Below are 19,542 nucleotides of genomic sequence, written 5' to 3'. Positions count from 1 at the left end.
TTATCTCCATAGATGATGCCTGATCTGATGAGCATTTGCAACATTTTTTATTATTATATATTATTCAGTTGTATTACTCATGTCCATGGTTACTTAGCTGACCACCTGGAAGCTCCCCTCTGAGTCACTCATTATGGTGATTTGAAAATCTTCCTTCACTGTGATTGGGTCAAAACCCTTGGAACCCTCTCTCTAATAGCGCTGTGGATATACCTACAACACATGCCGGAAAATTTAACAGTTCTGTCCGCTGCAGTAATTGTCGCAGAGAGAATGGGGGAAAATTTGATGGACTGCTGAAAGGTCTGTTGACCTTGGGTGGGAATTTCTGGTATCAGAGTGGGCAGGACAGAAAAGTCTTGCCTAAAAGCAGCTCATTACCACCTTTTGAAGGTTAATTGGGGGTGGATGGGAAGGCAGTGGCCTAATGATATTTTCACTGGACGAGTAATCCAGAGGCGCAGAGTAATGCTCTGGGGATCCAGATTTGAATCCCAGTACAACAGATGGTGAAATTTGAATTCAATAAAAATTTGCAATTAAAAGTCAACTAATGACCACAAAACCATTGACAATTGTGGTAAAAACTCCATCTGGTTCACTGATGCCCTTGAGGGAATGAAATCTGCCATCCTTACTCAGTCTGGCCTACAAGTGACTCCAGACTCACAGCAAAGTGGTTGGCTGTCAAATGCCCTTTTGAAATGGAGGGTAGTTAGGGATGGGCAATAAACGCTGGCCTAGTCTGTGATGCCCACACACAGTGGATGATTTTTTTTCCCCTCATTTCCAGTCTGTGCGATAATTCTGTCATTGCCATTGGTCTCTCCTGACAGTCGGCCAACCTCCCGCGGGAGCCTACTGCGCTTGCGCAACTTCCCGCACCGACCTGGACGCGCGTGCGGGAGGCTCGGCCGAGGAAGCTACTGCCGGGGGCCGGCGGTGAGTGGATTTGGGATGCGAACGAGCTGAGTAATGGTGTTCGGAAAACAGCCGTGGCGATCGTAGCTTCCACCTGTGCCGATTCTTCCGCTGTCCGCGATGTACGTTTTTGCTTTTTTCCCCTCAGTAACAATGTCGACTGTCAGTCAATCCAGTAACGGGGAGGAGCGGGAGGAGGCATCGGTGAGTGGGCGGGGCGAGCAGGAGTCCCGGATGTTGGCCGTTATGGGCAGCTGGGGTTACTGAGATCCCCGGATGCTGGCAGTTGTGGGCAGCCGGGGCTGCTGAGATACCCGGCTGTTGGCCGCTTGGACACTTAATGTTGATAAGCAAAAATGACCGCGATGACTGTCCGCCAGCATCCTTGTTTCCTCCCCTCCCTCAGCTAACAGTCAGTTTGTTTTTAAATTGCGTTGTTGTTTTCGCTTCTGTCAGGATGCGAGTTGCAGCTCGGAAGCGAGAGATTGCGGCATCTTCTAGTGGGAAGAAAGAGAAATGTTGATCCAACAGCACTGAAGCTATGGCGAGCTGCAGGTCAGGATGTGCGCGGGATTTGGACGGAAACCTCCGGGTAACGGTGTTCCCAGACGTCTGTTGCCCTTTGTCCGAGGTGATGGAGGTCACTGCTTTTGAAGGTGGTGCCTAAGGAGTTTTGGCGAGTTGCTGCAGTGCACCTTGTAGATTGGTACACACTGCTGCTACTGTGGAGGTGGTGAATGTTGGAAAGTGGCAGCCGGTCAAGTAAGCTGCTTTGTCCGGAATGATGTTGAGCTTCTTGAAACACGCTGGCTTGAATTTACGGCTGTTCAGACCGGCGGGATTTTTAGTGAACGGAGATTTAGCTGGGCGTCAAATTCTTTGCTGCAGCGGGAGTGTGGTGTGTACGGCCGATAAGATTGCACCATCAGGAGCTGTACTGAACCAGGCAAGTGGGGAGTAGTCTATCGCATACCTGATTTGTGCCTTGTGTACTGTCTTTGGAGAATTGGGTGGTGAGTTACTCTCAGTAGAATTCCCAGCCTCTGACCTGTTGCCACTGTATCTACATAGCTAGTCCAATACAGTTTGTGGTCAGTTGGAGCCTACCAGCTGTTGATATCTCAGTGAGTCAAATAATTGGGGTGATAGGTCAGGTGAAATCCAGGAAAGGGAAAATTCAAAAGCTGTAAGAAATGGCCTAGTGGTATTATCGCTAGACTGTTAATCCAGATACTCAACTAATGTTCTGTTCAAGTCCCACCATGGCAGATGATGGAACTTGAAATTAAAAAATCATCTGGAATTAAAAATCTACTGATGACCATGAAACCATTGACAATTGTCAGCAAAACCCCATCTGGTTCATTAATGTCCTTTAGGGAAGGAAATCTGCCATCCTTACCTGGTCTGGCCTACATGTGACTTCAGAGCCACAGCAATGCGGTTGACTCTCAACTGCCCTCCATGGGCAACTAGGACAAGCATTAACTGCTGGCCACCCAGTGACAGCAAATATCTTACAAATGAAGTTTAAAAATGCCAGATTGCTGAACAGAGCAGTGATTTGGATAAATATAAGCAGAATGGGTTAAGAAGGGTAGAGAGCGTAAAGGAAATAGGAAATTAGAGACAGAAGTTAAAAGCATCATATTTTAATGAGTGAAGCATTTGCAGCAAAATTAATTAATTAATAACATGCATAGAGAATAAAGGGTTTGATTTGATAGTCAATACAGACTGTCATTGCTGAGTCACCAAGGTTAGCAATTAAATATTCCAAGATGATTGACTTTTAAAAAAGATTTGAATCATAAAAAGTTAGCGTCTATGTGTGGCGAGTAGTTATTGCAAAGGGGTGGCATGCAAGAGTATGAAAGCCTTACTATAACAATACAGGGCACTGGTGAGATCACAGATTTGCTCAGTTTATGTGGATAAACTGAGCTCGTTTCATTAAAGTCAGCCTTACCTAAATCTAGAATCTGAGCTATTTCATGTTTTTCCCTTTTAAACACCAGATTGAATTCAGTCAGGTTACGATCATTATTAGATAAATGTTCATACATTTCCAGGCTGTTAATCAAATCTGGTTTATTACTAGTTATGAAATCTACATGGCCTTGCATAGTCTAAGTCTTCTGTTTCAGAAAAGTACTCTGAACACCCACGAAAATCACTATATTTTGACACGTTCTGATCCAGTATCACAACCTCTGTAAAAGTTAAACTCCCTCCTCGATTAAAATCGCTCTGCTTTTGCTACGTAAATGTTTAAGCGCAGAGAATAGGCTATTAATTGATAGCAGTTACCAAGACCAATGCACAATTCCCACTTCAGTCTTAATTTCTTTTGTATTTCTGAATTCTATCCATCAAGTCTCCTCTACCTGCATACATCTCATCATTGATTGCATCATAATGGCTATGGCTATTCCTTTCCTTTTACCACTTCTTTCCCGTAAATTTTATAACTCAGTATATATATCTCATTCATGATTATTTTGTAGTTACAACCAGGATTTCCCACTCAAAGTTGAGATACCATGGGCTGGTACATCAGATTTTCTGTTCCACCCATGGCGATTCCTGCCATAGGTGGGACTGGAAAATCCCAACCAATGTATCAGTAAGATATCTTACCATTTAAATTGAATTTGCACCTGCAGTTCATTCAATTTGTTCTTTGTACTTTGTGGGGGTGATCTTACCGTCGCATCCCATTGGCAGATGGTAATTTTTTTTTTACATGGAAGGTGGTGGTTGCCTGGAAGTCACTGCCGGGGGAAGTAGTAGAGGCAGATACAATAGTGACTTTTAAGGGGCATTTGGAAAAATACATGAATAGGATGGGAATAGAACAATACAGTTCCTGGAAGGATAGGGGGTTTTGGTTTAGTCGGGCAGCATGGCCGGTGCAGACTTGAAGGGCCGAAGGGTCCGTTCTTGTGCTGTAATTTTCTTTGTTTGTTTTTTGGGCAGGGCGAGCTGATAAATCAGGTTTGCCCAATTTCTAGCCTCTTGCAATCTTACTGGCTCCAGATATCCAGAGCAATCAGCACAGCACCTGTTTCTGGCACAAGGCTAAATAAATTATTTAAATTTATTCTCATGTTAATTTAAATGGACTTAGAGAGCTCAGGACAGTATCAACTGGGTTTACTTGGCTGTGTGGCCTCACAGGGGGAGATTCTGTCTAGTGAGGATCACATATGTTTCCCCCATCAACAAGGGCCAGATGTGATGACCTCACCGTTACACTGGAGGCCATTGAGGGCCCCCTCTCAGGAGTTCGGGCAAGGGGGAGATGCCCCTTGGGCACTGCCACCCTGGCACTGACACCCCAACACCCCCTGGCAAGCACCCTGCCTCTGCCTACTGGGCAGTGCCAAAGGGGCAGGGCCCGACCAGGGCAGGCCAATTGGTGAGGAAATGCTACCGCTCTGCAACAACGATTAGTGAGGAGGGAAAAGGGGCTCTGCTGCTGCTGCTGCTCTGCATATCGATCAATGTGGGGGTGGCGGGGGGGGGTGGCGATTGGTCCGGGATGGGATGGGGGAAAGGTAGCAAACAGCCAGAGGGTACTGCATAGTGTGAGCGGGTTAGAGTGGGTTTACGCCACAGAGGCCGGCTATATATAGCAGAGGCTGTATGACAGGTCCCTACTACTATCAGAGCAGAGATTTGCACACGTGCAATGGCACCCTCAGCTGCTACTAGCCAGCTTTCTGGCGATTTAAGCCCCACCACCACCTCTACAGGTGAGAAATTGATTTAAAGATAGTTTCATGCACTAAATGCATAAGATTCGACATTTGGACTTACCAAAAAACACAGACCTGGAATTCTCATGTTTTCATGCTTCTTCTCGACTTCAATTTTTTTTTATATAAGATCACCCCCTGTATGTTTGTGTAAAGAATGCTTATATGGGCTAAGCATTCGAACGTGTCCTGCTCTAATATTTCATTCATGTATCTGACTTTTTTCTCACGTATTAATTACTTTATATCATTTAGTTTTCCCAGCTGTTGTGTCTAAAGCACAGTTTATAACTGTTGCTCTACTGTCTTCCTCTACTTTTTGTTTTTGACCAATTAATTACGCTGATTTTTCCACTTAGCAATTTCCAATTAACAATTTAAAAATCCTTCTGTTTGCCCTGTTTACCCTTTCCATTTGCAACCTACAACCTACCCTTGCTCTAGCCTATTCCAGGTAGAACCTGTGCCAATGCTAAATTTCTTCTTGTTCTTCTACTGATACCAGTGCTCCAAGAAGGCTTCTCCTTTTCACAATACTCCTGCAGCCACATGTCTGTCTTCCTCACTTGTTTATTCCTCTACCAATTTGCATGTGGTTTGGGTAATGCTTCTGAGGCCTTGTTCTTTAATTTCACTCTTAGTCCTGGTACTCTCAAAACAGAACTTCTCTCCTACTCTTTCATTTGTCATTGGTTCCAACATAAGAACATAAGAAATAGGAGCAGGAGTAGGCCATCTAGCCCTTCGAGCCTGCCCCGCCATTCAATAAGATCATGGCTGTTCTGTTGTGGCTCAGTTCCACATTCCCGCCCTCTCCCCATAACCCTTAATCCCCTCTCTTATCAAAAACCCATCAACCCGCTTCTTAAAAATATTTAGCGAGATAGCTTCCACCACTTCAACGGGCAGAGAATTCCAGAGATTCACCACCCTTTGAGTGAAGAAATTCTTCCTCAACTCCATTCTAAACCGCCCCCCCTTTATCTTGAGGCTGTGCCCCCTAGTCCTACTGTCCTTTCTGAGCGGGAAGAGTCTCTCCACCTCTATCCTATCCATCCCATTCATCATCTTATACGTCTCAATGAGATCTCCCCTCATTCTTCTAAACTCTAACGAGTACAAGCCTAGTTTATTCAGCCTCTCCTCATAGGTCAACCCCCTCAACTCCGGCATCAGCCTAGTAAACCTCCTCTGCACTCCCTCCAAGGCCAAAATATCCTTGCGTAAGTACGGCGCCCAAAACTGCACACAGTACTCCAGCTGCGGCCTCACCAATGCCCTATACAGCCGCAGCAAGACCTCCCTACTTTTATATTCAATCCCCCTCGCTGTGAAGGCCAGCATCCCATTCGTCTTCTTGACCACCTGCTGCACCTGCAAGCTGGGTTTTTGCAACTCATGCACAAGGACCCCGAGTCCCTCTGCACCGATCACAACATCACAACCGATCTGCAACATGGATCACAACAATTGGTTCCTTGCATTGCCTCTCCAATATCCTCTTGAGCCATATCGAGATATTTCTCACACTGGCACTAGGGTGACACATGAAGCCATTTACATTTTCAATCATGCTTACAAAAGATGCTATCCATCGATTCAGTTATTGAGTCATCTGTAATTGCCACATTATGCTTCTCCTCTTCCTCCTCCTTTTCCCCTCTTTGACCTACCTTGGACAATTTGTTTTTAAAACTTATTGTTGTTTACAGAAAGGTACATTACGAAATACAAGCAAAAGGGTAAGTTAGGAGAAAATGGGGTGAAAAGACAAAAGAAAACATAGAAGAGAAAAATCAGAATTTTTCAACTCAGGAAAAAGAAAGGCCTTCAAAATAATTAATAAAATGTTGCCAGATTTAATCAAACTTTAAATGACTTACGTAAGGTATATTTAGTCTCTTTAAGTTTAAGAAATGTCATCATTTTCTTGACTCAAGTGGGAGAGTGGAGCTGCAGACTTCCAATTGAATGTGGTAAATTGATGTGCAAGTAATAAGGCAAAGGCCAAGGTATCTGACTGGTGATGACCCAGCCATGGACATAGCCAAAACATAGGAAACAGTTTTGCAGGAGCCAAATGACATCTTGCACAGGCAGGGTCCACAGCCAAAGTACAACCTAACAGTTTGAGAAAGATAGAGTCAATAAACATTAAATTGAAGCAGACTGTATCCAACACATTGGGAAGAAGAATGCACTGAGAAGAATCAACTGGCATAGACCATCAGAAAACTCAGTATTCAAATACTGCTTCCAAGATGCCTTAATGTTAGCTAAAGACAAACCAAAGAGTTTTTAAATAATGTTATAAATGCATGAAACAGAGCCCTTCAAAAATGGGGTTAATTTAAACAAAGACCAATGGGACTGTAGGAGTTAGAATTGGAAAAGAGGCAAAATGTTTACTAGTAATACTGCGAACTATCTAATGAAATTTGGGAATACCATGCTGCCTTACTGGTTTAGGCCAAAGGCGGAAGGATGGATCAATTAGAGAAGGTGGAAAAAAATGGAAGAACAGACTTAAATCCAAAGTATTTTTTGAATTGGGATCATATTTTAAGAGAGCTCAACACTGTTATTTTGAGTATAGCGATTCATATATTGGCTGTGAACATAATAAGAAACAGGAGAGACAAGGAGGCAAGAGTAATGTTCCATAGTTGTCCAAATAGGGCTGCCATTGCCTGAGAATCTGTGAATCCAATAAGTAAGCTTGTGAAACAAATGCTGGATGTCCCTTCATCAGAGCTGAATTCAATGTTCAAGTTCTGCTGCCAAGATGCCTTTAACTAAAGACAAATCAGAGTTTTTGAATGATTTATGAATGCGCGAAACAGAACTCTTCAAAATGAGATTAGTAGTTAAAGATGAATTCAGCTCTGACGAAGGGTCACTCAGACTTGAAAAGTTAGCTCTATTCTCTTTCCACAGATGCTGTCAGGCCTGCTGAGATTTTCCAGCATTTTCTGTTTTTGTTTCACATTTCAGTATCTGCAGTAATTTGTTTTTATATTTGGTAAGCTTATGAATATTAGCAGACCAACAATAATGCAAAGAATTTGACAAAGTAAGAGCTCCTTGAGGTTTTGGTCTTTCCAAGAAGAATTCTCAAATTCAAATGTGTTTTTTTAAGTTAGCTATTGTTCAGGAGTGATTAATAAGTTTAGAATCAGGAGTTGATCTCTACCTGACTCTGGAGAAAAGTAATGCAAAATACTTTCTTTCAGGGAGGCTAAATTTGTTCCAAGGTAAGTTTATGATCTGAAGCTACATTTTTTGCTTTGCTCCGTATCCTGACAGCACTTATTAGACATATTGACATACTGGATCAGTGCGTGCAATATTTTTCTAAACTTCTGACTTGCTCTGACAGGTGAGGCTTTCCAGGGATCTGGGCTTGCTAAATGAGTCCTTGCAAGTGTAGCATTGGTCGGTACAAGTTGTAACTGTTCTCTTGGCCCTATAGTTAGATTTGAAGTGCAAAGAATTCAACGTAATTTGAACTAACTGAATTAAGAAACATTGCAAATACTAACGGAAAATTCTACTTCCTGTTGTTAGAATTAGCAGCTCCACACCCCAACATAAAAGAACAATAACAATGGATTTATTTACATTTGTGTTCTTTGTGGTTGATCCGATCTCCTTATGAGTAAAGCAATATGTCATGAACAATTTGGGTGGAGTGATTTGGTGGGAAGACTTTAAAAATCAGTTTACATCAATCAGTCACAACAGTGTGCATGAAAATATTTTTGCACTCAAGAAACTTGATGAGATTAAAAAGTCTTTTGTGCTGAGGAACGGGTCATGTAGTTTGGGTCCCAAAACCATCTTGATTTACTTTGCGTTTTTATTTCAGCTTTGCTGTGCATAATAATAATGGATCAGGTGAGTTCTCCCTCATGACCAAGCCTCTCAATGCTTTATAATTTTCACAGAAACTGAGGCACTGCGATGGAATTCAATCACCAGATGCACGAGTAAAAATTATTGAATCTCGCCTGATAAAAACAGAATGTAACAATTTCAGTTGTCCTCAATCAACGGCCATATGTGTCCCAATGCGAAACAACTACACGATATTGAATCGTACAGACCAGAAAGACAGCCTTGATTCCCCGTCAGTGCCAAATTAAACTTGAACAGAATTAGGGAGCTGCCACTGGTCTGGAGAAGGGAAAAACCCATCCTACTCATTGATTGAAAGTTGTGTGGACTCTGGATGAAATAGCCTGCTTATCAATCACTAGACTTGCATACAAAAATTGATGTTTTGTCACAGTACTAATGCTGTCAGAATCTATGGAATCATATGCCGGAAAGAGTAATTGCCTTCAAGAAAAGGGGAGACAAATTGAAGATATAAAAGGTGGCACCTAGCGAGCCCAAATAAATGTTTGACGAAATGCTACTTTTAGCCTATAATTTAAAGCAGGTTTCTTTAGATAGTGGATTTGATAATTGCTGTAACAAAAGTGTTCTCTTGGGAGTGTGAGGAAATAGTTTGTTTTCACGGCAATGGAATGCTTTCATATTTTCAGTTACTGAAATTGCCGGATTGATTTCATGTACAATAGTGTGTTTATCATACAGCACAGAAACAAACCATTTGGCCCGTGTGAATGTGCCAGGTCTCTGAAAGAACTTATCCAATTCTTTCCACTTCTTCATTACATTATGCTGATGACACAAAATTGGGCAGGATTGTTAGAACTGTGAATTGAAGCATAAAATTAGAAAAATATTTATTGATTAAGAGAATAAGCAAAACAGTGGCAAATAGATTTCCACATGGGTAAGTATGAGGTCATCCACTTTGGATCTAAGGACAGAAGAGGCTACTTTCTAAAAAGCTGGAAACTGTGGAGAGGCATTGGGATTCAGCTAAGAAGATTGTTAAAATGTCATCAATAGGAACAAAAAGTAATGTAAAAGGATAATGGAATGATGACTTTTATAACTGGAGGATAAGGATACAGGGATTGAAGTCATACTTCAGCTGTACAAAATCTGAATTAGACCACACCCGGAGCACTGAGAGCCGTTCTGGACACCTTGCCCTGGATAGGGTATATTAACCTTGAGAGAGTGCAGTGTAGATTTACCAGAATGATATCTGGACACTAAAGGTTAAATTAGAAGCGGTAATACAAACTAGAGTCAAATTCCTGGAATTTAGTAGATTAAAGGGTAGTTTGGTCAAGGATTGCAGAATATTAAGAGGAACTAATAGGATAAACTTGAACAGTATTAGGGAGCTGCCACTGATCTGGAGCTTGAAAGTATTTAATTTCGGCTCGTTGGAGAGTCAGAACTGGGAATTATGACTTACAAATTAAAGCCAGATCTTACAAGAAATTCTTATGTATGTCAAGGGTAGTATAAGTTTGGAACTTCCATCCTAGATAGACCCTGAATCGATAGTTCATTGATTCATTTTGTGAACCAAAGCTATAAAGGGATATGGGTCAACAGCAGGCATATGGAGTTGGATCACAGATCAGCTATGACCCCTTACTGAATGTCAGTACTAGCACAAGGAACTAAATAGCTGCCTCCTTTTCTTTTTTCCTAATTCTCAGGGTTAGTAGGGTAGCCAACCTTTCTCGATACTCACTAATATTTTTTCTGAACTGGCCTCTAAAAAGTATGTCAAAGCAATGGGGGTGAAAACTGGCAGGGACAGCACCTGGTCCCTGCTTATTGTGTTCCAATAATTATGTAAACTAAAATTAGTAGCTAACTGGGTACGTTGGACTCAGCTTGTGTCTAACTTCTAAGTACCTGCTTTGACAAAGGGTCATCTGGACTCGAAATGGACTCTTTTCTCTCCTTACAAATGCTTCCAAACCTGCTGAGATTTTCCAACATTTTTTCTGTTTTGGTTTCAGATTCCAGCATCCACAGCAATTTGCTTTTATCTAACCTCTAAGTGTTGGTGCATAGAAAGTTAAATAATTTCTCAATAGCTTCGCCTCTGAATCAGCATCTCCTTTCTCCCACCTGTATGTTTTCATGGATTCCTTTGCATCTAGCAGAAAAGTTTATTGAGTTATTTTTGTTGGTTTTTTTGCAGATGAAGCCTTAAATCACTGCAAGAGGAAATAATGACCATAGATACTGACACTGTTTCTTTGAAAATTCCTGCTCAGAAGATGTCTCCAGCGCCCATAGAGGAAGATGGAGTCTCTGCAGGAGAGAATTGCGGCCGCTGGCTGGGTTTTTGGTATGGCTGGTGGGTGTGTTGGTGGGCTGGATTCTTAATTGCTTCAATTCCTGTCAGCTTCACCTTCAGCTTTCTGAGTCAAAAACTCTGCAGTTTAATCTTAAAAGCATCCAGAAAGCTATGCTCATGTCCAGTAAATTTGACAGACTGCTCTTCAGTAATTAAACATTTAATGAAGCAAGAAGATAAAGATGAACGGTACAATGCAGAAGGCCTTTCAGAAGGGATCTCAAAATGGAAGAAGCAAATGCCAGGAATTGTCCTAGGTACAGTTATTGGAGTCTTCCAGATAGTAAATTGCTTACTGCGTCAATATGAAGTTGGAGGAGCCATTTTTGGAGTAATATTTGGATTTGTGTTAATGGTGGTTAATGTTATTGTTCCCAAAATGTGGTTTAACCTCCGTTTATATTCACGTTGAGATCAAACCTTTCCTTGCATCAAAGATGGACATTGGGGATTCTCATTACTGCTACTTCAAGCAATTAAAAGGAGCTGAAATGAATTACTCAGGAGCAAAATCAACTTGTAACTTTTTCAAATGTTAGTAAATGAATAGATACTCTCCAAATATTTTACACTGCTAAAATCTTGCCAGCTCAACAGATGAAGGTTTTGGTCAGTTAGAGGGAGCTGACCTTTGCATATTTTCTAAACTTCAAAACTTGCATCAGAGTGTTCATTTTAATACTGAGGCCAAATAATTTGTTTGGACTTGCACATAGTATAGCAAGCTGTTTCTGATCTTGTAGAGAAAAATTACCGTAAAAACATCACAGTTGTATCATGCAATGTAATTTTGAGACAGTGGAGGTCATTCTTCAGGACTGCTAGCCTTAGGAGGGATTCCTAGTGACCTGTTGAATCAGGCGTGAGGGCCAAATTGGAATCCTCCCCCTCTCCCATCCCATACACACGAGCTGCAACTGCTCTGAACGGCTTTGATTCACAGGAGCTGTCAATTTCAATACAGCCATTAGGATATGTTTATAGTCCCCTTCCGCCCATTGAGTTTTAGGAGACTGTTTGATAGCTCCAAGAGGAGATCAAAGCCTGCATTGCTGATGATACAATCAGTTGACCCTCCAACAAACCGGAAGTGCTTCCACTTTTCACCATAGCTGTTCTGACTGGCCCCGTGTTTTTTTAAACTCTGCAGCTTTTTCCAAGTCTCTGCCTCTGACCCTTCTTTACAAGATCATATAGAGTCAGAGGTTTACAATCTGGAAACAGGCCCTTCAACCCAACTTGTCCATGCTGCTCCCTTGTTTTTAACCACTAAGCTAGTCCCAATTGCCCACATTTGGCCCATATCCCTCAATACCTACCTCACCCATATAACTGCCTAAAAGCTTTTTTGTACCTGCCTCTGGCAGCTTGTTCCAGACACTCACCACCCTCTGTGAAAAAATTGCCCCTCTGGACCTTTTTGTGTCTCTCCCCTTTCACCTTAAACATATGCCCTCTAATTTTAGAACTGCTCCACCTTTGGGAAAATATATTGACTATCCAGCTGGTCTATCCCCCTCATTATTTCATAGATCTCTATAAGATCACCCCTGATCCTCCTACGCTCCAGAGAAAAAAAGCATCCAGTCTCTCCTTATAACTCAAACCATAATGTTCTGGTAGCATCCTAGTAATTTTTTCCTGCACTCTTCTAGTTTAATAATCTTCTTTCTATAATAGGTTGACCAAAACTATGCACAGTATTCCAAATGTGGCCAGAGCAATGTCTTGTAGAACTTCAACACGACGTCCCAACTCCTGTATTCAATGTTCTGACCAATGAAACCGAGCATGCTGAATGCCTTTTTCACTTCTCTGTCCACCTGTGACTCTACTTTCAAGGAGTTATGAGGCTGTATCCCTAAAGCTTCAGAAAGCTTTTTTAAAACCAGTGGCTTTTTTTCCTGCAAAGTTTTGAACAGAACCCATAAGCTTTATAGTTCTGCTTTTTTTAAAACTGTATATTTTTTAACTCTGCCAACTTTTCAGATTGGATAAGCTAAGGCTGAGGAAAGGTTTATTGTAGAGTACATAAAATAATGATGGTCCTTGACAGAGTGGATATAGAGAAGTCTTAGCCGAGAAGTCACCAGCAGGCAGAGATTAAAAAGGATTGGCTAAGGATTAAAGGAGAGTTGAGGGGAAATTATTTTAACCAATGATTGAGGGTGGAAGGTTGAGGCAAAAGGTTATATAAAAAAAATGTAAAGCATAACCATGCATTGCAAGTACCGTGATCTGTGGGGCTACTGTCAAGGGCCGAAAATTTGAATCTCTCTCAGCCAGCAGACCTGATGGGTGATTGGCTCTAGATTTTTAGAGAAGAATAGCAGAGGAGGCAGCTAATCTCCTCATATAATTCAGTGGTATCCTCAGAAGGACCATTCATACAAGTCAAATAAGACATCAAAATAATTTTACCTATATTTATATTTACCTCATATTAGATGAGGATATAAAGTCTTATATATTTGAACTTGGTAATTCATGGACTCTTCGAAGTTTCAGAATTCTGACTTTTGTTGTTGCTACATTGAATTGGGAATTTCCTTTACAATTATGATGATACCACATTTAAACATTCCAGATCCTGCATGAGAAGACTATTAAAGCATCAGATTCTTTCCACAATGATTTTCTTTTCTCATTAATGTTCACCTTAAGAATAGTTGTTAATATTTAAATGTAATTTGTTGACATTCTGCAATATCATGATGACATGATAAGGGGCTATGCAAAAGAGCAAGTCTTTTTTTTCATGGTTTTCTCATCGTATTCATCATCTACGACTGAGCTGGTCACTAGGAAGTGTGCAAAGGCTGCTACTGGGATAACTCTCCCTTCCCATGCAGGAAATTGCCTCCTAAGAATTAGCTGAAATTGGTAACTTGAGGCATAATATCTGCTATTCTATCCCTGCTTTGTTTGATACAAACTCAAAACGCTATTGCGTTGTGCCACACAGTTGCTCCTGTACAAGTTGCAATTTTAGAACTACACTTCGTTATTAGAACTACACTATTATCATGGGTGTGTGAAAGATAGAACCATTGAGATGGAATTCTAATGGGAAAAACAGGTTTGATGTAGTCATATCACATATTATGAATGTACATTGTGTGTAATATCTATAGTCTTATAATGAACTAAATTTTTGAGGAACAATTCAGTCATAGGTTTCAGTGAGTTTTTCTGGTATATTGCTGCAGTTGAGACCATTAAAAGTAATTTCAATGTATTCACACTTTGCTGGTAAAGAACTTCTAAACATGTACCACTTTGACTGTCTCATGCGAAATGAAATCTTGTGCAGTGTTCACTTTTCTCACTGATATGCCAGGGATTACATTAAACAGGAAGCTTCAGAAAAATGCTGGAAATAGGCTAAAGATTCCATCCTTATCTTGGTCAGGCATTTTATGCACTGATCTTTGTGATCACTTGTTTGATCACTGTTAAAAGTATCTGTCTGCCTTAGTGAACAAAGTATACTTAAGTTTTGTTGTGAATGCACCATGATAAATTTTTGCACATGTTATTCTCTAATTAAAACTGAAAATGCTGAGCAAGTCTGGCAACATTTGTGGAAAGAAACAGATGTTAGCCAGAATTTTCCAGCCATTCGCACCAATGGGATTCTCTGATTCTGCTGCAGTGAATGGAGATTTGGCTGAACGCCAAATTTTCCGTCCTCACTTAGTGATGGCAGAGCATGAACGGTCAGAAAATTCTGGCCAATGTTTCAGATAGATGACCTTTCAGCTGTTGCTTACACTTAAGTTTTTTACTGCCAGTGATCCTGTTAGTGCCTTCACATGCTGCACTATTTCATAAAAGCCTCAGTGGCACTGGAGGAAGATCATTAGAACACAGGACCAGAACTAGGCCATTTTGCCCTTTAAGCCTGCTCTGCCATTTGACAAATCACTCTACCAAGAAACTCAGAAAAGAGCCTCTCGGTGTTTAATGTTTTTCCATCTACAACACTGATCTCACTAAATAAACACAGGCCATCCCTCGAATTTGGTGCTGTGAATAGCAATCCTGCCTCTGCCTCAAAAGCTCTGGTTTTGAGTCCCACTCACTCTAGGACTTGATGGCCAAGGAAGATGCCTTCATAATGCAGCAAAACCAGCTGAGTATCCGCCTGCAATATCCTTCCAGTACACCAATGGCAGGCAGTAAAAGTCGAAGAGTCTCGTGGTCAGCCATGCTTGATGTAGAATGGCATCCCCTCAAGCCTCTGTAGCCTGCTCCTGGGGAAAAACAAAATTGCTATGGGAACAGATGACAGTCTGTCTCATGTACCACTAGGTACGGGAAATGAAACAATAGCCCTGAAACTGCAATTACTTTAGGCAAGTTTTTAACCATGGGTTTTCATTTATCTTGTATTCAAAGATTTCAATTCCCAAACTGAAAGTTATATTTGTAAAACATGAGTCATCAAATTACGTATTTATAACAATAGAATCATACAACATAGACTGTTCAGCCATATCTTCCAAAAGCAATCCAAATAAATTAACTACCTGTTTCTTTCTTCATAACTGTGTCTTTTTCATGTTTTTATCCAATTCCCATTTGAAAGTTCCTATTGTATCTGCTTCCACCACTTTTTCAGGTAGTGTATTACAGATCCTAACTGTTAAAAAATAAAATTCTTTCCTTTGATTTCTTTGCCATTGATCTTAAATCCCTGTACTCAGGTAACACCCCCCCCCCACCAATAAAAATAGTTCCTCCTTATTTAATCCATCAAAATTTCTCATTTGTAAATATCTCTGTTAAATCTTCCCTTAATTTATAATTTCTAAAGTATACAATCCCATCTAGTCTCAAACAATGTAAATAGAATGTCCGGAATTGTCCAGCAAGATTCTCCGGTCCTGCCAGCAGCACACCCCTGCCCATGGGTTTCACGGCTGCATGGAGTGACATCAATGGAAATCCCATTGACAGCAGCAAGACCAGAGAATCCCACTGCCAGGAAACATGCAGCTGGGAGGCTGGAGAATCTCACCCATTAGGCGGATTTTTTCTATCCTGCCTGCCACGGGAATTGTAGCGGGTGAGGGCAGACCAGACAAAGGTCCGTTGACCTCTGGGACTTTCCAGTCTTGGGGCAAGCTTGGCCGGAAAATGCTGACCGTTATCTTTGATCACAAAATTCTTTACAATTATTAATTCATATCCAGAGATATGCAGGATAGGTGGAATAGCCGTAGGAAATACAATGGGGTTACGGGGATAGGGTTGGGGGAGACCCTGGGTGGGAAGCTCTTTCAGAGAGAATCGGTGTTGAGTTGATGAACCAGATGGCCCCTTTCTGCACTGTAAGGATTCTGTGGTTCTCGAGCACCATAGGAACAAACATAAATTTTAAAATATTACTGCACCACCACCTAATCAGGAATCCAATCTAGTTTTGTTGAGGAAAGTGGCTGAATGTCCAATAATGCTGTAATTATGTATAAATGTATTAAAATTAAACTCTTTGAAAAAGCAGAAAATGATATCTGCGGTTTTATTTGGTTCCCTTGATAATCAGTGCAGAAGATCCCAACAGCAACAACAGAAAAAGAGACATTCTAGGTACGTTGCAATCCTTAAAAAATGGCAATCACAACATTGCTAAAGGATAGGTATGATAAAAGCTGCATCAGTGAAATGGATTGATTTCTGCAGGAGGTTTATGAAAGCAGGAACTTATTGATCTGTTCCCAAAGATTAAGTGTAAAAATGGCATTTTTCAAAGCTAAAATGTTCATTTCTTCAGTCTCCCCTGCCCCATACATCTTAATGTGAATTTCCCTGTGGCTGTGTACAGCAGTCCAGAATAGTAGTATCTCCCAAGCAGTGGTCTTGGAAGAAGTAGGTAAATTCTCTTCTCCAGTACCCCTCTCCTCCATTGAGATGCTCCTTAAAATCTACTTCTTTGATCAAGCTTTTGGCCACCTATCCTAATATCTCCTTATGTGGCCCCTTATGTGTCAAAGCTTGTTCCATAACACTCATGCAGAGCACCTGGAGACATTTTGCTGTTGTGAAAGGGAAGCACCTTGGTGATGAGCAGTAGGCTCATCACCACTTGTTTCAAGTAAACTATTTGTAAAGTACTGATATTTGCACATTTTTGAATAAAAAAAAGAGAAAACTATTTAGGTGAATGATGGTGCATCAGTAGGAGGAGGGTAGCTGGTTTTTACAATTTAAAATAAAGATTGGTCAGTGAGAGGGACGTTCTCTGTGTATACCTGATTTTCTTTGCTCCACCGTTCGTGGCTGTGCCTTCAACACCCGAAGCCCTAAACTCTGGAATTCAATCCCAAAAACTCTCACCTCTTCTTTTAAGATGCTCCTTAATGCCCACCTCTTTTGGCCACCTGTCCCAATCTCTGTGATTCAGTGTCAATTTTATTTTATGAAGAAGCATTTCTGTGAAGTACTTTGGGATGTTTTACTCATACAGAGAATATAAGGGAATATAAATGCATGTTGCTGTCTGGTCATGAAACAGTTGTTACTGGCTCAGTACAGGACTGGGCATTTATTTACTTCCTTGTATTGATCCTGTTTGGCAAAACAGAAATAAAATAACCTTTCACAAACTCAAGATGGTCCCAAGTACTTCACAGTCAAAAAAACACGTCTAGTCAGTGTTGTAAAAGGAGGTATCCTGACACAGTGAGCGCCATTTATATCTCTGAGCCAGAAGATATGGGTTCAAGGTACACAGTAAGAAGTCTCACAACACCAGGTTAAAGTCCAACAGGTTTATTTGGTAGCAAAAGTTTTTGCTACCAAATAAACCTGTTGGACTTTAACCTGGCATTGAGAGACTTCTTACTGTGTTTACCCCAGTCCAATGCTGGCATCTCCACTTCAAGGCACACCCCAGATCAAATAGCCAAGGAATAAGGGTTCATGATACTATCAAATAAGTTGCGTGTCAACCTGCATATCTTTCCACTAAAGCAAAGCAATAAGAGCAGCAGAAATTCCTGGTCAGCCATGAAAGTTGGAGAATCTACCATCACGACCCATTGCTCCAACATACAATATGCATGTAAGAATGCATGTTACCACATTCCCTGAGTGAATTGTAACACTTGCAGTTCTAATATAGGGATTATCCTGCAACCAGCAAGCCCCTGCACATAACAGAGAGATAAATTACGGACAATCTGTCGTGATGACTGAGTAAATATTGATTGGAACACTGAGAACATCTCTGCTGTTAAAGTCCCTTGGAATGTTTTACATCCACAAAAGGAGTACAAATGGAATCTTGATTTAATGTCATAACTGAAAGATGATACAGCACTCCCTTAGCATTGCACAGAATATATAAAAGAATTATCAGCTTAATGGACCAAAGAAAGTAATTCGTATTCATACCTTTTCACTGTATTCTGTTTGTATCCTGACAAAATTGTATTTTGAAGTTCAACATAATTATAGAGAAGCACATTCCACATTCTTCTCTCTCCCCACCGCCCAGCCTGTTCCCCGCCCCCCGCCCCCTGCCCCCCACCCCAGCCTCCCCCCAACCAATCAATTTTGTACGTGAAATGGCTGGTTATGGGTGGGGTGGTGATGAAATTAGGATATCATTTTTGATCCTTAACCATTGTGGAAAATTAGGTAATATTTACCAATGTCTTCTACTTTACATCCCTGATGCAAAATAATAAGCTGAAATTTGGTCTACATAGACTGTCTAGAAGAATTTAATTAACATATAAAGTAATTAGTCAGAAACATCTTTAATTAGACAGTTCTGCAATCCCAACTCATTTGGCTGGCACAACAATATCAATAGACACCCAACAAATGTGTCTCCATTGGTAGAAAGGTGCTTAGAGTAATTGACAAAAGAACCAGATGGTAGTGGGATATTGGGAATGTATTTCATGGAAAAAATTATTATAACTTGGAATGCAGTAACTAAAAAGGCAGTAGAGGCAAATTCCAATATTAACTTTCAAGATGAAATTGAGTAGCAAACATTTGCAATATTTTGAAGAAAGTACCACTCCATGCTCCAATTGGATAATTCTTTTAAGTGACCAATTCAAGTACAACGGATCAAATAGCTTCCCCTGTGCAGTAAGATTTGATGATTCAATTTCTGTAATTTCCTAATTCTAATCCCTCTTGAAGTTCATGTTTAGTTTTGGCTATGCTTTCTATTCACATTAGGGAGAGATAGTGACATTATGATAATATCCCTGGGCTAATAATATATTAGCTGGATTCAAATCTCATCACGGCAGCTGGCGGAATTTAAATAATTAATTTAAAAATATATGGAATATAAAAGTAACCTCGGTGATTTTGACCATGACAGTAATCACTGATTATTGTAAAAACCCACCCGATTTGCTAATATCCTTTTGGAATAGAAATCTGCAGTCCATACCGGTGTGTTGATCTAGACCCACATTGATGTGATTGCCCCAGAAATGGTTGACCACACTACTTTTTTTTTATTACTTTTTTCTCTGTATTTCTAAAAAGGGCAAGTATGAGTGTGAGGCCAGTATGTTGTTGCCGATGCAATATGTGGGAGGTCTTGGAGGCTCCTGGTCTCCCAGACATCCATACCTGTGC

The 19,542-nt window shown here is 40.8% G+C and overlaps 1 long non-coding RNA gene across 2 annotated transcripts; it reads left to right on the top strand.

The window, feature by feature from the left end:
- The first annotated feature begins 884 nt into the window (after positions 1-884).
- LOC145343731 (uncharacterized) lies at positions 885-14,164 on the top strand. Of its 2 annotated transcripts, none has more exons than XR_013886792.1 (2): positions 885-1,125; positions 10,768-14,164. It is a non-coding gene; the product is annotated as an uncharacterized LOC145343731 (long non-coding RNA). The 2 variants fall into 2 exon arrangements; XR_013886791.1 differs by lacking the exon at positions 885-1,125 and adding an exon at positions 1,159-1,476.
- The last annotated feature ends 5,378 nt before the right edge of the window (positions 14,165-19,542 follow it).

The sequence above is a fragment of the Carcharhinus amblyrhynchos genome, chromosome 6, assembly GCF_965287045.1.
Source record: "Carcharhinus amblyrhynchos chromosome 6, sCarAmb.v2.hapA, whole genome shotgun sequence".
In the NCBI taxonomy this organism is placed as follows: domain Eukaryota; kingdom Metazoa; phylum Chordata; class Chondrichthyes; order Carcharhiniformes; family Carcharhinidae; genus Carcharhinus; species Carcharhinus amblyrhynchos.
Note: the sequence above shows the minus strand (reverse complement) of the source record. Positions and strands in the feature narration are given on the sequence as shown.